The sequence below is a fragment of the Atractosteus spatula genome, chromosome 5, assembly GCF_055471065.1.
Source record: "Atractosteus spatula isolate fAtrSpa1 chromosome 5, fAtrSpa1.hap1, whole genome shotgun sequence".
Classification (NCBI taxonomy): Eukaryota; Metazoa; Chordata; class Actinopteri; order Semionotiformes; family Lepisosteidae; genus Atractosteus; species Atractosteus spatula.
The window spans coordinates 62,600,100-62,624,158 of NC_142710.1; positions in this window are offsets into that span (position 1 = coordinate 62,600,100).

Consider the following 24,059-nt stretch of genomic DNA (forward strand, 5'->3'; position numbering starts at 1 on the left):
CATCCCAGATCAGATCGGCTTGGAGCGCCGCGATACCTCATCATTTAAGCATCACGTTTTCATGTCAGTTACAGACACCAGTTTATCCGGTTTCCGTGCCAGATTTTCTTTCTGAATAAATATCTTGAGCTGCGTTTGCATATTCACACCTCCTTAACAAACAGAAGCATGGTTTGAATACTTTCATAATTCCATTTCCGCAAGAATAAAACTGATTTGATTTCAGTGGAGACTGTCTTCAGCAGCATTTAATTAACTAGAAAACATCAAGACCCTCAAGCATCAGTATTATTATTTTACGTTTTTTGTTTGCCATTTATTTTGTAAGGAAATCAGATAGGTACTAGCCACAGACATGTACAGCCAACTTCACATGTTCAATACAGTATGATACACTACGATAGTTGTCATAATAGAAGAAGTCCAGTAGGCGGCTTTGGAGTTTCACAGGTTTACATGCTTATACATTTACATCCTTATAAATTATTGATAATACATCTTAAATACACTTAATGAATTTAAACATTCCCGTCAATATGGCATCCCGAAGCAAAATCAAGCACACATTGTAAACAGAATGTAATTAATTTTATGTTATAAATTAATTAAACACATCTAAAAAAACACTCTGAAAATAAACTATGTCTGGCTTTGGTGGGACTTTCTGTTCTATTCTTAGCGTGAAATGGTCAGTTTTGGTAAATGTCGTCATGGTTTGAGACGCCTAAACATAGTATTTAATTACGCCCATGGGCGCTGTCGATACTACCGTGCGCAGCGGCAATAAAAACACCGAAAGGTCTGGTCCTAAAGTTTATTACATTTGCCTCCGGAATAAATAACATTACAAAATACAGCTTTAGCGCCCCCGTCTCAAACGTTTCTTGCTAAACTCACTTGTTCATATAAAATTCCTACATATAGAAATTATAACTGTTTCTTGAATAGAATACTGTGTTACATTCGTGTGACATCCATGCTCGTTGTTAAAACAGTTTTAGTAGTATATTATGAGGATGAATGTTTCGCTTGTCTTTTGTTTTAGGAAAACAATGTTTCACTCTATTCAATGCTGCACACGCGGTGAAAGCTGAAAATAATATGATAAACAATGTTTCAATTCGGTAGCAAATAATGCCATTGAGCCGCCTCCTGCATCTTTTTCAGACGCTGTACACAGAACACACACTTAGACAGGAAATGCTGTTATTGGAAAGGAGGATTTCTCCCATTGCTTTCATTTTGACTTTATGGAGTAAGGTTGTCTTATTATTTCTGGGATCAATAAAACAAACAGCCTAAAGCAACAGAGCACTATATAGGCAAATCGGGATTAGGATTTAGAGTATCAGCTTCTACATTAAACTGTTTCTGATGACAGTGCATGATGACAGCTATTTTTCTTCTTCATCAAAAAGGCGCCCAGGGAGTTATAATTTAGTCCAAAGGCAGTATATCAATATATCTATAACTTTAGATCAATTAAGAATAAGCACATGAATGTTTATTAACAGTTAGAATTATGAATGAATAACATGTCAGTTTAGCAAAAATCCCATTGCAGCATTGCCTAAATATAATCATATGAGTTCTTTTTCTTATGCATAAGGACCTGAAACCTAAAAACAACTTGGTCTTTGAGTACTTCTAAAAATCAACACCAAAAGATGCAATTCATAAAATAGTACTTTTGAAGTACTTTTGGTTTCTTTGGATTTTTGCTTATTGTCAAGTTAATGCAAGATATCAATTAATGTTTTAAATGTAGAACAAGGATTTTCTTCTATTTTCATTTTTAGTGATGTTTTCTAAACAATCTGCGTACTTGTGATATTGTTTCTACAACCGGAAAATGTAGGACAAAACTTCTAAACAAACATTTATGAGTTTCTTAGAACAGTTACTCAGCACAGAAAATGGTGCAAACTGCAAATGGTCCCAGCGGCCAGTATGTTTGCAAAATAAATATGATGTAATGATTACTTGTAAATATTCAGGAAATACAGCTGAAATGACTGTGCAATTACAGGATATCAGGTTTTCTTGGGCGAAGATGGCAAAGAAAATACATAAAATATGAATTTTGCATAAGAAAAAAAATCATTGTAAATGAAATTTAACGTTTTCAGGGCAGGAACCGTCCTTCCATGACTCGGTTTGTTGTATTGACTGCTATCATCATAACGTATATTCATGAAACCCAATCTGTGGTTGAATATTTAAAGGAAAGCACAATTAAATAACTAAGGGTTCACAAGCAAAACTAATTCTAGGAATCTTTACACAACACATCTTTGGTAAATGCAGTCTAGAGATTTCAAGTGTTTTTAGAGATAAGTACATATCCATGCAAAGATAAGATAAGATCTTCACTTTTAGCTTTGTGGCACTTGGTATCTAACCTTTTAGTTAAAAAAGGCATTTATGAAACTACGATTTAAAGAACAAATGTTATGAGTTATTAGAGATTGCAATGTTTAGGCCTATAGACAGATGTAATATAAACAAGATCTAGGAAATGTACATGATTAACTAGAAATGAAGCAATTTTTCAAACACCTTGTATACAAATAATACGATACTATGCATCATTGCATTTTTATGTCCTAACAGCAAGTATTGTGTAGACCACATTGTGAGATTAATGCTTAAAAGTGCAAATGATTAATATGTATTTTTTGCTCTTTACTGCATCACGCCTTATTATGAAAGATCAATGCTAACAGGGTTCTGATGAATGTGTTCCTGTTCATCTTGCCTTGTTTCCATGTTAACAGTGTGTTTGTGTATGGTGTAGGCTCATTTCTCTCAGGACTCAATGCTGGTGAATAAATGTCATTTAAAGAGCAGCACAGTGCTTTGAAACTTTCCTGCTGTTCTTCAGAATTGTCAGAGTTAAACTCGACCACCACATTTAACAGTTTAGACTATGCATATTCCTCATGTCTAGAGCCACACATTTTCTAAGAGAGTTTGGACCAATTTTTTTTTTAATCTGACCTGTAATCCAGTTCCATTGCTTTCTTTCATGGGAAAGAAATTATCCAGTTAAGACATCAACCAAATGGCTCTAATGGCTTAAAGAAAGACATGCATAAAATTGTCAGAGCATGGCCAGACCATTACGTGTAGAAATGCTGTATGCTACAGTATATTAATTTGTTTTTATGCAGCTCATTTTGTACACCATAAAAAGACACTAGATGGTAAACTGGATTTTGTGTGGGGTAAACAACAAAGAACTGCTTCTGCTCCTTTCTCTATCATTAGATTGCTTTAGTCTTAAGGGAATGTACTATAGAAGATCTTACAGTATGACACTTGATTACATATATAGGCATAATTACATAAATACATACAGTAATTATACCACAAAGAAAATAAATACCAAAATATAACCAGATCTTATGTTTTCCATCATTGTTTATTGACAAATATCCGCACAGTTCTTTTTATTAATTGATTATTGATGAGTGTATCACTAAGAGTTTTCTATGCTAACTCACTTTGTTTGCAGAGGTCTCACAAGGCTAATGTATTTTATTAGACAAATGTGTCATAGAATAGGATCTTTTGTATGTTCATTGTCCCATTTTGCTAAACCAGTCATGTGCTGATGCCCTGCTAGATCTTCCATTTGTGAATTCCAGATGTCTGCCTCAGCCTATTCTATTTTCAACACTGCCTGAGTTTCATTTATCCTTTTCATCGCCAGAAACAGAATCAGAATGCACAGGCAGCCAGGCTATAATTTGCTGTACTAAGCACCCCGAGTCCACTAGAAATCCTATAATCATTCATCATGTTTTCTTCATTTACCTGCTGTCTTCCTTTTTTTCTTATTCCTGCAAGAAGTACTACAAATATTAAAACAACAACCATATCAGTTCACCACGTAATGCAAAGATGCAACAGTCAATCTCATTATTCAAGTAGTAGGAAATAGATAATATGTCACTAGTGCTGTGTCTCACAGTTTTTCAAGTAGCTGTAAAGAAATATTGTGTTCTGCATTGCTTTACCAGATGTTAAAAAGGCAAGGCTGTAATGAATGACAATGATATTCGCTTACAGGATGTGATATTAAGCTATAACACTTACAAAGGAATCAGGGTGAGTGGTTTATATCAGTGGAAGTGAGAGCTTCCCTGAGTTCTAAATAAGGCTTCGCTCAAGAAAATTAAAGTCCCCTGCTATGCATTCTGATATTAAAGAGGTATCCAGTGAAAATAAACTGAGGCAATTCGCATTTGCCTTATAATGCAGGTACTGTGCATTGAATGTACAGCATCTACAAATCAGAAATTACAGTTATCACTACTGTACTGTAGATCTAGGGCTTTAATAACACAGCTCACCCATTCCAAATTCAAGACATAATGTTTTTTTGTGCTAAAAACATAATAATCCCATTCCTGAGTTTATGGTACATGAAATTAAGAATGAGCAATAAAGTCAGCGTTGGGAAATATTAGCTATCCATTATTAATATTTTTAATATGGAATATGTTCTCCCTTCAAAGCTTGGCATTACAGAGAAACAACCCCTGAAACAAAAAAAATGGCTCTTAAAAGTTACATGAGTTCTATCAAGCCGAGTCACGTTATTAAAAATGCATTCTCTACAAAGCTAAGAAGAACCTAAGAACATTAGAAAGATGACAAATGAGAGGAAGCTCTTTGACGCACCTTCTGTAGCTTGTTAGGTTCCTAGTAGCTAATTGGTCCAAGGATTTCATCCACCCATTTCTTGAAATATGCCAGGGTATCAGCTCCTAAAACATAAATGTGTTGCCAGTTCCAGACTCCCAGATGTTAAGAAGTGCCTTCTCTTCTGATTTTTAAATGCACTTCTCTATAATCTTCTTGTGTCTTCTTGTGTACCTTGGTTTGCCTTTCACTGTTGATGCTGAAGTCCATTGGGTTGACTTCATCATTGAATATCAGAATCAGGTTTTCTGGACCTGAAAAAATTATTTTACTTTGGTAGTGTTGGACATTTCTTTAAGTCCAGAAATGTGGCTTCTCACACTTCTCTAGACCAATTCCAGAGTAACAATGTGTATTTTGGTAAAATGCTAACCAAATTTGGTTACAATATTCTACAAGAGGTCTTGCTAATGCAGTGTAAAATTTCTATAGAGACAAAACAATATACAGTAGAGACAGAAGCTAGTGGTACAGAATGCTGTTGTTATATTGAATATTAACTTTTGTTTTGAACGAGAGGCTGTGAAATAGGAAGGAATATGGTATGTGTACAAGCCAGGGGTCTGCAGTCTTAATGTAACTTATTTTCACCTAGTGTGACTAATTTTAGTGATGTTATAAGAAGGGTCTATGATTCCCAGATTCTTCATTAGTTCCTAGTGCCTTTCATCTCACTGTGACTTTTATCAGCTTTCTGCTTTATTACTTTTCCTGAAGTTACTTCCTAGTCACTAAACTGTAAAAAGAAACTTCTAGATAAGAGTCTAGCACTCACTGAAGCAATACAAGAAAGAACATGCATTTCCAACTTTGTAGAGTGGGCTAGTTTCATAAGCCGATGCACATAGTCAGTTTGAACCATACACTCATCCATCAATCTCTTTTTAAGTTCTAAAACATCTTTTACCAAAGTAAAAAAAAATACCACTGCCTCCTTTCAGATTTACTGCTTGAAATACATCAAACACACATTACAACATTCATCCAACCATGTTCCAACCTCTTCTTCTAACTCAGGACTGCTGGGGAACCAGAGCCTATCCCGGCAAGCAACAAGCACAAGGCAGGGTACACCCTGCACAGGACTTCAGTCCATTGCGGGGCAGACACAGACCCAAACAGACACATGCATGCACTCACACCTAAGGCCGATATTCCCAGAAGCCAATTAACCTATCGGTATGTTTTTGGAACTGTGGAAGGAAACCAGAGCACCTGGAGGAGGAAACCAACACAAACACGTGGAGACTATACTGTTACAGCTACAGTATATAGGTGACTAAAGAAGTGTCTGTAAGAATCTAGATACAATGTGTAACACCTGGCTAGTGTCGGCATTTCCAGCTTCAAAGCAAAGGGGTGTCTGGCTAAGATGTAGGGGGTTGAGATTCACTGATCAAAGCAATTGGTTTACCCTAGCTAATTAAGTTCAGGGTAAATGATAAAGTGTCAATCAACAGTCCAGGAGGACAATATGTAACTAACATTAAGCTAGAGGAGACAACAGCCAGAGAGCAAGGAAGATATTGAAAGTGAGAGCTCTTTATTCCAGATGACCCAGAACCAGACTGGAGCTAAGTATTTAAACATTGCTAAGAGAGCTTGCTATTCTGTAGTTTTTAGGGAACTCTGATCTCCTGTGTGAAGAATCACTCAGTTAAAAATGGCCTTTCCTGGTTAGTGAGTTTCTTTTTTTAGAATAGGCATATACTGTACTGTAGGTTCCCATTTATTATGTGGCATCCAAATTTACAGAGAGAGAGATTTAACCTCAGGTTGTATTCTGATTAGTTTAGAAGGCATTATCTCTTCTTTGGGCCTTTGTAGGCATTACTGTATATAAGAGTTTGACTCTTGACGTGGTAACAGTCTGGGGTTTTTCTGGGTGGCTGGGATGTTAGTCCTCTGGTACACCTTATTTGTAAATGTGCACGTAGTGTAACTTGTGGGTTGTATGTTTATGTTGTGTTTTGTTTAGTGTGTGTATTGTTGCTTTTAATAAATGTTTGGTTAACCCAAATGTGCCTAAATTATTCTTCTTTTTGCCAAAGCTGTGCCAGAGAACAAAGATTTCACATGCCTCTAACTACAGTACAGTATACCAACCGCTTGGGTATATTCTTGGCAAAATCTGAACAAGTTGAGGGTTATGATAATTTATTTTAACTTATTGATTAATCCAATTAGTCATTCTCTAATTTTCTCTATTCCCCCCCTCCCCCATTTGTAACAATACAAAATTCATACAGCTAGCACCCCAGGCCAGGAATTTAACACAAGGACCCAGAGTTGCAAGATAGCCATACTAACCACTGCACCACCATACCACCCTCATTACAACATAAATATAAAAAAGAGTCAGGGTCACATACGGTATTTAACAGAAGTGATGTAGTTTTGGTGGTCTAATTATTGATGTCACCCTAGTGCTTGTGTACTCTATGTATTATTATATATCTTGTGGATTTTATTCTGTTTTAATTTTACTGTTCACTGTTGCTATGATAGTAGTAAAACCTACATATAATCTAGTAGTCACAATTACAAACTAAAAGAGAAATGGGACATCATGGCTATCATTAAAAATAAATACATTGGCAAGCCCCTCAAACACACATTCAACTACAGTAGCTGACATGTTAAATTTATTGCATAGAGAACGAGGCAGAATTAGGATAATGTGCATAATTTACATTCCAGCGTCTATGATCATGTTGATGTTGGTATCATCAAAGCAAGAGGCTATGGCAGAAGTGGAAAGTAAAGAAGAAACACAGCAGTGACTTATAAATTAATACTTTTTTACTGTGGATATTAACTTTTCATGTCCTTTATTTTTGAGGCTCTGTGTTATTTTTGGGCTACCAGTTCAGTCCTAGTATTTCGTTTTTGATTAAAAAAATTTTATTCAAAGTGCCATGTGTAGTGGTCTCACTAGTGTGTTGCACATTATTTCACTTCTAGTTCAGCTTTAAACTCACTATTCTGGTTGCAATTTCCCAATTTCCCCCAGTTCTTTAAATTTAATTCTCTCTTGATAAAAACTATGGAATTCATTTTGATTCTAAAATAATCTTGGTTTTTCAGATCAAGCAAACCTCTGTAGTGACAAACTAGTTTGGCCAGCTGTGTGTCCAGGAAGGCAAACAGGTACTGTTAATGGAGCAGTTCTAAAGAAAATCTCTAACAGTGAAATCTCCTTTACTGCTGAATAACTAAATCTAATTTATGTCTGTCAAAAAAGAAAAATACATTCCATTCTAAATGTGATATTGAATGCATGAAAGCCAATTGAATTTAATAGCCCTAGGTATTCAATACATTCTATTAGTGCATATAAATAATAGACATTTGTGTAGTATATTTATGAATATTTAACCTTTGTCAAAAGTATCAATTCTATGTATACATGAAGAGTAATGCATAGTCTATTTTAAGTTTTGGAATTTTGATACAAATTAAATGAAAAATTCAATATTTCTAGTAAGAAAGCGTGACAGCTGACTGCAGTTGAATAGCGATAACAGGCAGCACTCTGTATTCATACAGGAAGCTGCTTAGGGAGAAAATCATTGCCATTGTACAATCTATACACCACTGACGTCACACTCATTCTTTGTGAGCAATCATTTATGAACTCCTTTCATCAATATGCAAAAAAATAACTCCCAACTGAGCTTATAGAACCCGCATCTCCATGTAAAATACGCTTTAAAGAGGTTGAATGATCTCTCTTGTGGTGTGCTTTGCGTGCACAGCCACTCAAATGAATTGAAATATAAACAAATCCCAAGTCCAATGTGAAGAACTGTGAAGCAAGTCTTTTGACATGTGCACTTAACCAGCATCTACAAAAATATTCCAAAAAATTAAGTGAAAGAAAGAATAATTTTTTCCACAGGATAGGATAATTATGTTTTATGTACAGTAGGTTGGAAATACTAAATTTACTTATATTGCAAGCAGAAGTTAATTTGAGATTGCTTCCATTGTAGCTTTCGTATTCAAGCATATAAGATAATGTAATGTTGATGGTGAACAAACCCCGTTAAAGCAATGTTTTATTTGTGACAATTGACAGAGAACTGATTACCCTCTGATTAACAACAACAGTAATATTTTTTATTTGTATAGATTCCAATCCCAAAGGATCCTCAAGCACATTACATATGGTAGGTGATCCACTTCCTCCACCACTTGTGCGATGCACAATGGCATGTCACACCCTCTGCAGCCAGAGGGCGCTCCTACTCTGTCCTGTCCCTAGTTTCCTGCCTGCTGTTTCCGGTCCCTCTCTTTCCCTTGGGCTATATATTTCCGTGTCTTGCACTCTGCCCTCGCTCAGCATTGACGTTCGGATGTCCTGAGACCCGCCTAGCACCAGGTCGCCCCACGTCCGCTACCTGAGGGCGTAGGTTTCTATACGGCACTCCTGAACTCTTTGCACTAACGAGCCCGGGCCTTTTTCCCGTTCCGCCGCTACGCATAGGGGGTCTTTTTCCGCTCTCCTGCTCTCCACGGTTAGTCCCTTTGGACGTCCGTGATAGGTCACTGTGCACGAGCAGTCCCACTACACTACAGATCAGGAAGAAAGAAATGAATTAGGCAATTGAATTAAGGGTGAGTTTTATGTAGGCTAGATCATGCAAGAGTAAATTGGAATTTAGCCTGGACACCTGGATTATGAGTCGTATTCCAACAAAAAGTGTAAAAATTACAATGATCAGGAATTCAGGAATTCATCGCCACTGTTAAACATCTTATCCAGAGGACAGCTCCTTGTACACTGGGGCAACAACAACAACTTGGTTTTCCATAGATGTTTCCCATCCTAATACTAAACAGGCCCTTCTTTTTGTGGCTTCTGAGAACTGACAATTCTCACTTGTGTCTATTGTTCCAGATGGGAAATTTGCTTTGCTGGCAGGTAACAGAGATAACACAGTACACTACACATTTATCACAACATGAGCCTATTAACAAAAACAAAACAGACATCTATGATGAGGAAGACAAACATAAATATATAAATAAAGTAACATATACAATCAATTGTCCAAATTAAACAGGTTAATAGCCATGGGAATAAAAGATAACTTAGTTTTATTGCATTTCAATCTGTTTAGTCTAAATCAATGCCTAGATAGAGGGAGCTCCAATTCATTGTGCAAGGGGTGATCATGACAAACAATGTTATATTGGCCTTCCACTCTGTTTCTTTGACGTAGGTGTCTGACGGCTGCAGCTGTCATCAACTAATAATTTTGCTGGCTACTGTCACTACTGCTCCATCTGTGTTAATTGCATGTTATAAGGTTAGTACATCTGGAATGCTTTAGCATGCAATGCAGCTAAAAATCCAGACTAGAGCATTTATTTGGTCAGATTACATCCTTGGATTAACAAGCTACTACCTATCAAACAATCTTATTGGAATAAACCTTGTCCATGTCTTATAATGTTTTTTTCTCAGTGAAGAGGTTAAGAAAACCTTGAGAATCATGTCATTCACCTATGAAACTACCTCAAGAAAAAGGTGAAAGCATGATGTGTAGAGTGAAATGGTTAAATCCAGTTGTTTGTTTCTTTACTTTTTGCTTTTTTATTAACCTTAAACTTTGCCCTCCTTGAAACTAAATAATCACTGTAATCCATTTTATGTCATTATAGAATTAATTCTTCAGTACTAGGAAAGCCTACATAAAAAGTTAACAAACATTACTGTAACATAAAGGATAAAATGGAGATTAAAAGATAAAAAGAAGCAAGCAAACATGCAGAGAAATAGGACAGAATTATACAACATGGTGTATTACAATCATTCTGCATTTACATTTACGGTAAATTTTATTTAAATTTAATTCATACCCTTTGTAAAACAATGTATCAGCAGCATTAAATGTTATTTGATTAAACAGTTTACTAACAATTTTACTTTTAATGAGGGTGGCCTACAATATTCCTGAGATTAAGGTGGAAGAGATCCAGGGAAAATTTAAACTGAAGCTAGACCATACCTCCCTCTGCATACAGTACATCAGCTGTATTTTACAATTGTTTCCTTTGGCTCTAATCAAATGCCTTGATCTACCACCGACCAATGAAAGACATCATCTTTGAACTGCTCATTATATTTCCATGAGGTGGGTAAAATGAGTCCAAGGTACATTTATTTTTTTCTTTAGAAAATAGTTTTCTCTTTTTCAAACTTTAAAGGAGATGGATTTTTAAGTCATAATAACGCTGGAAAAAAATAAGATATATTGTTAATATTAGTAATATACCAAGATTGTGCCAAAATACATTGAAGAAGTTCTTTCTATAATCAATAATTGTATGAAATACAGGACACCTAAACATCATCAGCGGGTTTCTCCATTCAAATATGATCTCTTTGTAAGAGTCAATGCCACTTACACTAAATTGCTGTCTGGCTATAATTTCATAGCCTCCTCTGCCTAGTTTCATTCACTGCCTCTCAGTACCAACTGAAGATGGTCTATAAAATGGGTTCATCCTGTGTGTTCTTATCATGTCTGTTGCTCATACAGCATCAGCTCATTCTCTCAAGCCTTTCTACCACTGCTGTTCTAGAGGTCAGCCAAGCCTTGGTGTATTTGCTTTTGTTCATAGGTCACGCTCTTCCACAGTTTGTATTCACCTTGGCCTCTTCTTATGAATAATATGCATCTGTGTGATGTTTGCTTTGCATCATAAATATGATCATTTTACACTCCACATTTAATACAGTTTTTAAAACCCTTGATCGGCAAGACACTGTCCAGACGTAAGGGCTTGCTGCTAGGAGGTTCCTGGCTCAGACCCACAATTAAATACTGATGTCCTGTGTGCACAGCTGAGCCTATGTTAGAAAATGTCCCCATGCTCTATCGTTCAGATAAGATGTCAAACTGTGATCCTATTGTAAGTAACAATGATGTTGGTGATCCATGGTATACCTTCCAGTGTTTGGTAGTCCTAATCTTCTCAAAGTCAAAGTAGTATTCTATATTATATCTATTGTATTTCATCTACAATTTCTGAATCATATTTCTCACTAAAAATAAATTTTTACTTAGAATCCTTTAGAAATTTAACTTTGAAACCTTATTTTGGGAAGGCACAGTAGCATAAAGGTTAGACCTATTGACTTGCAGCTCTTGGTGTACTGAGCTCTACTCCTGACAGGGGAGTGTTCTGTGTGGAAATCCAGATGTACATATTCCATTTACTCCAGTTCAGGATTAATTGGTGTGTATAAATCGGTAGGACTGATTTGTTACTGGCCTAAAAATATTTGTGGCTTTAATTGTGCAATAAAGTGACTTTAAATCTGCTGAGAACTCATTTGAGTGATATGTTCAATTTGAGCACCCACTGGTCACAGGTCAAAGACTGTTTTTCCTTCCAGTGCAATGCAACCTTTTGTCAAGAAGGAGAAATAATTAACAATCATTCGGGTATCAGGCTGGTAAAGGAAAATGTTAACCTTTGGCCAACCTAAGTCTCTGGGGAATCTGTCTAATTTAGTGGCTGTTCACATTGCTTTTCAGATCATGAAATTTGTATTTAAATTCACATTGTATATTGACGTCTTATTCACAGCGGACCGCAAAATGGTATCTTGAGCACAATTTTCTATCATTTGAAATAAATGCAGCTGTTTAGACATTATGTTAACTTAAAGAAGAAATGTATTGTCTGATCCTTTGTTAGGCATACAAAGCATTTTGAAAAAGGCTGGAGTCACATCAGGAGGCATTGAAAATTGTCAATTGTTTATCTGTTTATGTGCCAAACTTTCCATGTGACACTGACACATTCTTGGGAAATAAAAAGGAATCCAATAGTTTTTCTGCTTCATGCTCACTGATATGCACTGCCTGTGTTATAAAATTGGCCTTGGTTTTAATAACATTTTCTGTGTACTCTGGCCAGTCAGAAATATGAGAACCATGAGTTAAAGAAAACAGCCTCAACACTGCACTCTTCACAATATGGTCTCTGTGTACATCCTGTCATCGGAAGATTAAGATGTGTCAAAAAGGCAAGGAATCTTCCAGAATCTGCTTTCTGGTAAACTCTGAAATAATGCGGATAATAATTGAGGGTTTTTTTCAGATCTCCTAGCTGACAAATACAAAAAATGTATACCACTTGTCTGGTATCAGATAGGGTGGTCCCATGAGAGTGAACTGAAAACAGTTTAATCCTTAAGTGGGTTAAGAAAAAAACCCAAGTCAACAAACTGAGGTTTCAAGGTAGTTTGCCCTTGCTTTTAAAATCTAAGCAGCCACATATAGCCAGTTTGTCCTAATGTTGTGATTGGGCAAAGTGCTAATTAATATTCATACCCATAGTACCCATATCCATATACTGCTCTTATCACCCTCCCTAGAGTTTAAGGGTATACCTTGCAATATAATTGAAGTGTCTAAGAACAAACAATTCCAGGAGTCTGAAGGAAAGGTTGTCTTTAAAGTATGAGTAGTTTTTGTTTTTTGCTACACAAAATATTTATCTTTGTGGCAAAATAGCTCAACCTTTGCTTCAGCGGTCTTGAGAACATTCTTCTTGTAGCCTTGTGGAGCATCCAAAAGTTCTTTGACAAACTTGGGACAAGTTTATCCTGGAACTGTATAATATCTAAACATCTGTCCATCAGAAGAACCCCACCCTGACTGTTAAGCACCAGGAGACAGATGGCTTGCCATCACTGATGGAACCATGAATCTGGAGATGTATCTGCAAACTCTAGTGGAGAATGTCAGGCCATCCATTCGTCAACTGAAGCTAAGCAAAATCCAAGAATTATATTTTTTATCATAACTAGAGGGAGCCAAAAGAAGAACATGATCTCAGGCTGCAGGAGAGGAGAATTAAGCTCCTGTGTCTATTTTGGAGAAGGGATGGAAACAGTTAATTGGCAGAACAAGTTGCCAATCTTAAATAAAATACTGAAGCAATGGAAGGACCGAGTCCTTTCCATGACACGGAAGGTGCATGTTATTAAAGCCAAGCTCTGTGCCGTCTTGAATTTTCTGGCTTCCACCTTCCCAATCCCACACCGTGCTGCGGCGGTGCTGAGGAGATTGATGTTTCAATTTCTATGGGGTGGGAAGCAGGAAAGACTCAGGAGGGAAATAATGTACAGGCAGCTACCCTTGGGGGGACATCTGTCCCAGATATTGCTACGAAGCTGCTGTGCATTTTCCTGGCCTCTGTACTGAGAGGCTTTGCGGCAGCACCTGAAGTATGTAGCTGGACTTATTTCGCCAGACTTTGGGTAGGTAGGGAGATGTTCAGAGTGTGGGGTATCAGACCCAAGCTGGATGTCCCATTCTCCAACACATGCCCTGCAATTTTATGGGACAGTTAAAGTTTTCTAACATCTCATCCAATTGGCCATATTGCCTTCCGAGATAGCATCCAAAAACTGGAAGATGTCGTTCTGCCTCAGAATAATCGACAGACCCCTGGGGGCATTTTAACATCAGCCCAACAAGCAAGGTGTGGAAACACACATCCTCTAGGTTTCTGTGCAACGTTCACAGAGACTTAGCCTGGAGTGTCGTCCACCAGTGCTGACCGGTACGAACCTTCTTGTGTGGCAGGGGCCTCATCCCCAGCCCTCGCTGTGTTAGGGTGGGCTGCGGTAAGGAGGAGACTGTGACCCGTTTCCTGTGGTCCTACCATTTTGCTAAGGCTTTCTTGGCCCAGTTTTTTAGACTTGTTGCAGGCCCTGACAGCTCCTTTCATTATATACAGCATCTCTCCTGTCAATCTACCTTTTGACGTGTTTAACAGGATCTGGGCCGTGGTGAACAGTGGAAAGGACGCCCTGTGAAGAGTGAGGAACAAGGAGGTGGTCAAAGGCATGGAGGTTCCAGTCAAGGCAGCAGGTAGCCTGGCCCTGTCCATTATTAGAGAGAACTATTACCTCAGAGATCTGTGGAGAGAAGGAAAGGAGGAAGCAGAAAATCTGTGGAAAATAAAGGGCATATGACTGCACCTCAAGAAACTATGATATGAATTATCATGTAAAGGGAAACAATGGGATTTGTCCTGTTTTGGAAGTGATGCAAAATGACTCGGAAAAATGCACTGAACAAGATAAATTATTGTTATAAATGTTGCCTTGTCTAAACTTAATGAGATGTGTTCATATATACTGTTTTAAGTATCTATATTCATGTAAAGCTTTCTATTTTGAGAGTATCTGTATTTATTTGTGAAAAGTAAATCAAGTTCTTAAAAATAAAAAAAAATACTTAACTAAAATATACTAACTAAAAAAATATACCAAACTAATAGCATATATACAACATATACAATAGCCGCAGAAGGAGAAATTTCACATTTGGGATTGGCCAAGTCAGTCAGGACCTACTGTAACATTTCAATGGAGTTAAGGCACACTAGTAAGCTTTCCATGCAAGGAATGCTACAAGTGTTACCAACCAGGAGCAGTTCTGTAAGGAAGAACGGACTGAAATTTCTAAAAGCCAAATAAGGGACTGATAAACAGTTAAAACAGGAAAACATCTAGTGGAAGTCTATGGAAGGAACCCCACTAGTTACTGGGTTTATATCCTTATTCAAGCAAAGAAAACTTACAGTTGAATTCTTTTGTTAAATAATACAAATATATCTTGTGTTTTTCTGTTTAGTATGTTTATCTTAATCTTTTATTAAGACTTTCATTAAGATTATTGAAGGTAAAAAATTTAGAAGAACAAACGTTTTTTGGTACTGTATACCTGTATATGAGAGACGGTATTATGTACAGTATCTGCCAGTCTTCCTATTAACTTGTTAATTTGTGCTCATAATTTTAATCACCTTGGAAGAATCACCATTTCAATAAGATAAGACCTTTGAAGGATTCATATTTTAATTTAACCCCCTGGTACAGTGCCCATGCAATTAGTACTAACAAACCTCAATCTCATAATAATTTTTAAATTAATTCTATATTTATCAAAACAGCTACTGTACTGTACACTCTGACATTATTTTTAGATCTTGTACAGGCACTGGTTAATATACTGTATGTGGTAAATTTGTAGATTTTGGTATTTTTATTTTAATAAAAAATAACGGTAGTTTTTCTGCTTCAAAAAGATCATACCAATGGCATACAATCTAATTTATTTCACGCGCCCAACATTTTTTTCATCGTTTAGTTTCAGTTAAATTAAAACTCAAACATCCTGCCAGAGAGCAGATCATATCCATTGCTGTTAAATTTTTCATTTTTCTGCTCTCTTACAGCTATGCTGAAACTCATAACAGCCCCCAAATACTGTATACTTTTCCAGTGGGAACTGGAAACAGATAACAGAAAAATACAGTACTGTACAGTACGTCTCATTTACAGTATCCACATCGAAGTTTTCTGTTTAACCCCCATCTCTGCATTAGGCTTAAAAAAGCTTGAAGGATTTTTGACTTTTTACCCCTGAGTTCAGCAACTCTCCTTGCATTAAACATCATGGTGTTCATCCAAAGCATATCACAGAGGAGTCACATCTTTACAGGTTAATCTGGGCACATTCACTATGTGCATGGTATTAGTATTGGGATAAATTTCAGGCTTGCTGGCACAGAGGAACAGCTGACAAAACAAAACCTGTATACAGCCAAAGTGTATACAGTATGCAATTAAAATGCAAAACCCAAGAGATGTACTGTACCTGATATGATGATTTATATTTTTTGTCACTGTTTCTAAAGAGATGCAGAGGAAAAGATGAAATAAGTAAGCTGTCACGGCTTTTTGTATTACAGTCTGGCTCATTATTCCCTAGCTACTTTCCATTTCTTCACAAGGTCTTGTGTTACTTTGTTAATGGGGCTTGTTGTAAACAAGGCTGGGAAAAATAGTTCCCACTGATCCTTAATGTATTTGAGAGACCAGTGTGTTGCATGAGGAAAATGTGATAATGTTTATAGACGTAGATGACATTTACCCCAGAAGAGACTGAAAAATGCTGTCTGTCTGTAAGGTATTGTTGGGTGCATAAAGTCTAATTTCCTGCTTGTTTTCTGGCTTATTTAGTGCTATTGCATTAGGGATCATAAATTGGTGGTCCTTTCCACATGCAAAGAAACAATCCAAAAGCCAGAGATTCATAGATGATCTTATTTCAGAAAAAAAACTCTCATACTTTCTCTTACTCCAAAACTTCAGCACTTTAGCTAACCCAGTTTAGATTTACACACAGAATGTATACAACACCTTAAAAGATGGCTCCCTTCCCTCTTTCCCAGATATAGTTGATGTTCCCAATGCCCTGCCTAGCACATGTCTTAGGAGTGACATACATTGCATTTGGCTATATTTGTAATTGCAACAATTGTTTATGGAAACACTGCAATTTTTGCTACCAAGTGTCATGGCATGGTCAGGTAGGTGTCTTTCACTGTTTCAAGAGATTGCATAATTAGTCCCCTTATCCCAATCCCATATTTGCATAAATTTTGAGATGTTTGCTTCCTTATTTTCCTCTACTAAAGTTAGAAAAAACAGGGTTATTGGTTTAAATTAATCATTTGCCAACAGGAGGGAAAACTGTCAATTCAAACCATTCATAGTTTCAATGGAGAACACATAGAACTGTGTAGTTTACACCAAATGTGAATACTTTAAGTTACAGATGAATCTGAGTAAATGAGATCAATCTTGTTTGTGTGCTGCTAAACCTCAAAACGTGTCTGGAGTGCTGTGTAAAAGTGCTCACAATACTCAGATCAGATACTTCCACTGATTTATAAGATCACCACTCAAAATCCCCAACCAAGCTGATTTCAACCAGCAGTTTCTTTTTCAACTCCAAAGAGTAAGGTCTTTTGATTTGGGAAAGGGTTAAATGCAAGGGCTTGTGACTTGTCTCATTTATAGTCACAGGTTTCATAACCAACTTGAACTCTTTGTGTCAGAGGGAGCAAAATGTCAAGTAAACATTGTCTGATGCTAATTGTAATACTAGCCTGGCCTCTGAGATTGGGTTTTGGGGCAGAAATTGTAAGCTGGCAATTTTGCTTGGAAAATGAGTTACCTTGTGACTGTAATAATACACTGTACAAAACCTGAGCATGCAGTGAGTGCCAAAATCACTTGATACAGTAGACAATTATGGCACTATTTGGATTTCAAAGATACAAAACGTGAGAATAATTTGCAATTTGTTGTGTGAGGGCCAAGAGCTGTAAATGTGGAATGAAAATCCCATCATGTTAAAATTTTGAGTAGGGAAATCAAATCCAGAAGGGAAATCAGATGTTATGAAGCAGGCGCTGAGATATTAAATACATCTGCCCCAAGAGTTCTCGCCTGTGGAGTGCCTTTGATTGCTGTTGCCAATGGCAGCAAGAGGATCGAAAAAATGTTCCCGTTTTATGAAGAGAGGTGTTGCTCACAAGGAGCACTTTTTAAAAAATAATGTGTCATGGAAGTGATGGGTTTATAGCTCTGTTGCTCACGTTAAGGCACCTGTATGGATTAGGGAAGCCGAGGGGGAAAAAAAGTGTCACTAAATATTCATCAGCTTCATGCCATTTGCATTGGTTGATTATACTTGTCATCAATACTGAACAAGTACAAAGACTCATACACAAAAGGTAATGTTCCAGATAAATGATAGCTGCACCTACAGGAGTCAAACATTCTGAAAGCTCATTGCCCCGTAGTCTTTTTCCATTAAGGTAAAGGACTGGTTTTTTTGCATAACTAGGCACTATCAGTATTAACTGTCAGATATACTGTAGAATAGCTTGTTAGAAAATTACAAGACACTGGTTATGAAATACACGTGTAATGGGATTAAAAGGAGCAGGTTTTGTTTCATGAAAATTGTTGGTTCATGTCATAGATGTTACAGGGAACACATTTGATGAATTACTTTTTTTTTACCATATTGCCTCACAAATGATGTTTACTATAGCAACAACACTCATGTACTGTATATTTTAGGCCAATTTTATTATATTCTGTGAAGAATGTAGTAAGCATGAATTAGTGAATTAACAATACATTCCAACATATTCCAAATATATTTTAATTGGAAAAATGCTTTAGAAATGCAATTTTACTTGGCTGGAATCATTTTAAAGCCTAGTGTTTTTTCGCTATTATTTAATCAGTACGGAAGGCAGCATAAATGAGATTTCAAAAGACATATAAAAGTGTTATTTTTCAGGGAAATGTGATTTAGTGTTAACACGGTTACATTACATTCCTTAGTTTCAGGTCACAAGCAGCCTTAGGCCCCAAAACCTGTCACCTTCTCTCATTCCAATCCATTATTTTCTTTGAGCACAATCACGAGTGCTTGCTCCTCCTGACCAATTTGGTGTCCCTTCTCAATGTTTCTATTTTTAACTTTTAAATGTTAAACCCTGTTACTTTTTGAAGCTGGTGGGTTTTAACTGGACAGCACGCAACTCTGTTGAGAAATGCTGAAACCTAAAATATAATAAAACCCTAAAGGCAAAGCATTTTGTTTCTCCCGGGATACTTACAGTATGTATTGTTCTATTTTTCTTCACTTCTGCAGTTATGACAATTCACTTAGGATCTTTTAGATATTTGGTTTTCTGTTATTTTCACATTACAATACTGACCTTAGCTCTCGGGGAAAAAAAAAATATTAATAATTTTGTGATATATTACACACACAGTACACAGATTTGATTCTCTGAATTGTATTGCTTCTTTCCCAAAAAGTCCTTATTATAACTGTCTTAAACTGTATCTTTTGAATACAGTAGCATTCCTTATATATTCCTTCAACCTGTTCATTTTGTAATTGTAAGGTCACATTACCATTTCTGCCAAAACCAAATATTTTGCCATATACTGTACCATTAAATGTGAACCAGTACATACTGAAAGGGTTAGACAGTACTGCACCACTAGAAATGTACAAAAACTGTGAATGCTTTGACATGGGATTCAAGTGCAGCATTTAGCTATTGTAATTTAACGCCTTCTCACTCTCTAAAAATCAATAGATATTATAACACTTGTCATTGAAATGCTGTCCTCATTTTCTTTTCAAATTTCTTCCAGTTTGCTGCGCTGTCTTTCAAACTGTAAAACAGGACTGTACTGTACTGCACTGTTAAGAGGGTACAGTGTTTGGGATTTTGTTTGTCACACACAATGTCCTTTAAAAGACATACCTCTGGAAGATTCTGTTTTTCAGTTAAATAAAGAAAAAAGGCTGTTAATTACAAAATAAGGCAAGCAGCTTCGCACTTAGAATCCTGGCTGATGAGTGCTCCGTCTCATGAATTCCTCAAGCATATTAACACTGATCACTAATCCCAGTTCCACTTGCAGTTTACCAATTAATATGTAAACACTGTATTTGGTTGCTAATTTTCTCCAGTTATTAATGCAGACATTCCAAAAATATTTTGTAATAACACATTTATTTCTGAGCATTTTTTGAGAACCACAAAACTTTCAACTCATTGGAGAAATATGTAGTGCACAATAATCGTACTTCAATATTAAAAAATGGACATAAGGATGCAAATAATTAATAATGATAAAAAACATACACCCAGAGGGCAATGGCTATGTATTTTGCTGAACTGTGATATAGTGAAGAGTGATCTAGTAACACCTTAAAGGGGCTATGTCATTGTAAACATATTACTAAACGGCATAATACTAATCATGAAGCACTATCTTGGCGATCTCAATTCCTAACTGCTTTGAAATCAATTTGGTCGTGGATGGCTACAGCACAGGTCAGAACATGCTAATTAGCATTCTTGTGTCTGGAGGGCAACAGACGCTGCAGAAAGGAAGATATTTGTGATAGAACTTCCTAACAGTAGAATAGGTGAAACCTGAGAAAGCAGAGGATACATTGCAAGCACCTTCTGGGAAGGCTCAAAATAGCAGGTGGCTTGTACATTTGTGAAAGATGACAGGAAAACAGAGATGCTGAACTCACATTGTGGGGGTAAAGAGCTGGTGGCTTGTGTTGTACATAGTGATGAAGAATCAGGTACAAAAAACAGTACAAAATAGGAAACAATAAGAGTGAAGCAGCCACTTATGAAAAAAAAACAAGTAATAGGTTTATTCCCTGCTGAAAAGAGAAGAAAGAAAACACGTTTTGGCTGTGGAGCCTTCTAAGAAGCCTTCTAAGAAGGCTCCGCTGCCGAAACGTTGCGTTTTCTGTCTTCTCTTTTCAGCAGGGAATAAACCTTTACTTGTTCCTTTGCAGCCTACGCATGCTGACGCAGCCACCCACCTAAACCACTTATGAAAACGACTTGTGTGTTTATGATGACATTTTTACAGTACCATTTAAAAAGCAGATTAAAAAGGGAAACACATTTTTATGATATATAATTAAAAGCACAGCATTTAAACCAAAACACGTTATACAAAACGTATATAAAGCATTTATAAGGCCTCAGTTACAATATTTTGGTTACCACATTATAAAGGGGATGTTCCTGTTTAGGAATCTGTCCAGGTAAGAACAACCAGATACATTTCAGAGCTTCAGGGAATGTCCTATACTGATGGGCTGAAGCATCTGAAACTTTTAGTTTTTAACAGGAAAGATTTCAAGGGGGCCTGATATAAGTATTTAAAATCTTTAAGGTCTACAAAGTCAACCTCGTTTCAAGTAATGGCTGGATGAGATCCTTGGATTAATTAGCTACTAAACCAAATGGTCTAGATCGCTGGTTTCCAATCCTGGTTGCGGTGACACACACACCTTCTTGGTTGTGTTCCAGCCGAGTCCTCAGTTACACAATCAAACCCTTCATTTGGGCTTCATAATAATAAGATTAATTTCAACTGTTTGTGTGCAGCTCTTAAACATGTTGGAGATTTAACCGTTGTGTTTTGCAAGTGAAATAAAGCCTCAAATTTGTGACTAGAAACAAAATTCACAAATTCCAATGAAGAAGCTTTTTAGATCAATCAAAACTTCCATTATCTAATCAAGGTGGGCTGGAATGAAAACCAACAGCTTTGTGGGTCACCAGGACCAGGCCTGGGAACCACTGATCTAGATGCACCAAATGGCCACTTCATGTTTTAACCTTTCCTGTGCTCACACATACGTCCCAAAGCTCAGTTCAGCACTGAAGGTTCATACAAGCTGGAACTGGAAATCCATGAAGCATGAGGCTGAAAGTAAGCAGGCACAAGCTGTCTGAATTTAAGTGTTTTAAACAGGATGTCAACCATGAACCAAAACAGCTGTAAACATCCAAGATAATGCATATGCCTGAATATTCAAGTTGAAGAATATAATGATTGAAATTTCATTACTGCAGAAACAAAATTGCAAAGGAAGTTTTAAAGAACTCCAAAATTAGCCTAGTGATTGTTTTCTATTTCACTAAAAAAATTAAATCACTGATGATAAAGTCAAAAGGGGCAGCACCACAAAATTATCTACTGGTGCCTGCTAGGAGCGTACACACTGTCAGGAGGGAGCACTATCCTATTCCTCAAACTACAGAAAACATACACTTCCATTACTGTCAGCCATAAATCACAGCTGTCCCTTCAGCAAGCACTCAGTGTATAACAGCCATAGCCCTGACAAAGACGTGACCTCAACACACATAAATAATTGCAAAAGCCAAAAGGGGCAAAGGAATCATGTATCCTTGGAACCCCAGAATCAATATTGTTGAAGAACTGACATTTTTTTTTCAGAAAAACATAACAAGCTCTTTCTAAATGACCTTAACTTTCTCAACAACAGCAGTTTGTTCTCTGTTAAGCTTTCTGAAGCATGGGTTTGCTCTTGGAGATTCACCTATTGAGAGTTAAAGCTCTTCCAATGTTCTATTGATCTTCTTGCTGACTTGCTGATCCGGTTGACCACTCGTTCACTTTATGGTTTCCCTGTACAATTCTCTCTATTTTTTTAAACTGCATTTGAACTTAGCGTGTACCTCCCTTGGAAACAACTCATCGAATTTCACCATCACAAAAAACTACACTCACCCAAATACATCTTTTAGTTTTTTTTTTAAAAAAAGATACATAAATTGGTTCCAAAACTGCACTGACAGTGTATTTTTAAAAATACAAAAATGTAACAACCTAAAAACACGAGTTTTGTTTTTTAAAATACTGATGTTCATTTTGGTATTACCTCAGTAAGGCAACATATCTACTGTAGGTGAATGTTGCAACACGTATGAATGCAAATGTTGAACCTGTGTCACTAGTGCTTCTCCTTGTATTTAAAAATATTCCAAAAAGCAGAGGTTGACATTTCACACTGGTTAAAATGTTCCCAGTTCCTCATTTCCTTAACTGGGTAATAACCAGTGTTTACTAAGTCATCCCCCCAGGCAGGAGAAGTGTAAGAGAAGGACTCGATCCAGTCAACCAGTTTATTGTTCAGTGGTGCTCTTCTTTGCTCTTCTTCGTGTGAACTGTCTTTTCTATTCAAATTACATGCCCACCATTGTTTGGTCTCCTGCAGTTTTCATTAGGCTAATGGGTTTTCAGCCTGATGAGTACACCATTAGAAAGCGTTCCTGTTTCTATTCAGCTCCATTTTCAGGTTTTCCTCAAGAGATGGTAAATCTCCACACGTCCTGTCAAACGGAACTTTCAGGTCATTAATTGCGTGCTTCACATCTCAGGTATTACGATATTATCTAGGCAATATTATCCACAAGTATTGAAAGTAAGAATATATAAATTAAGCGTATATAGAAACTGTTATAATATGGAAAAGGCACCTAACTAATCAAATACAGTTTTGTACGTAATAATCAGAACAAATATTAGGCACCTTGAAACAAGTTGAAGGCAATTCATGAATGGACTGAAGAGCAGGAAATAGACTTCAAACGCATTTTCTGGTCAAAGCAATCTCCAGAATTCCATCCCATGGAAAACCAATGGACAGTGTTCAATCCGATACATCTTTACCTGTTGCAACCTCAAATCAAGGGGATCTTGCTAGAAGGATGAGATGGCTTCCAATTCTCCTTCAGGTTTCGAAATGCACACCACATCCAGTTCCACCTGTTCTTTCTGCTTATAGGGTTTGAGTCATTTTCCTGCGGGTGCATCCCACAAGAAGCTTCAATCAGACCTAACGTGTGATTTCCAAACATTCATAGTGCCATACATAGTATTTTGATTGCTTACGTCATATCAATTAGACCACAAACAATCTACACAATCAATCCAAAAAGTTTGATTATTTAAGTATATAATGAAGAGAATGGATGCGTCAAAGATCTGAAAAATGGATTGCAAGAGCTGTATGTGACTAAATGCAGCTTCAGCTATCCTTGGAGCCCTCCGTGTTCATGAGACTTGAAGAATCTAC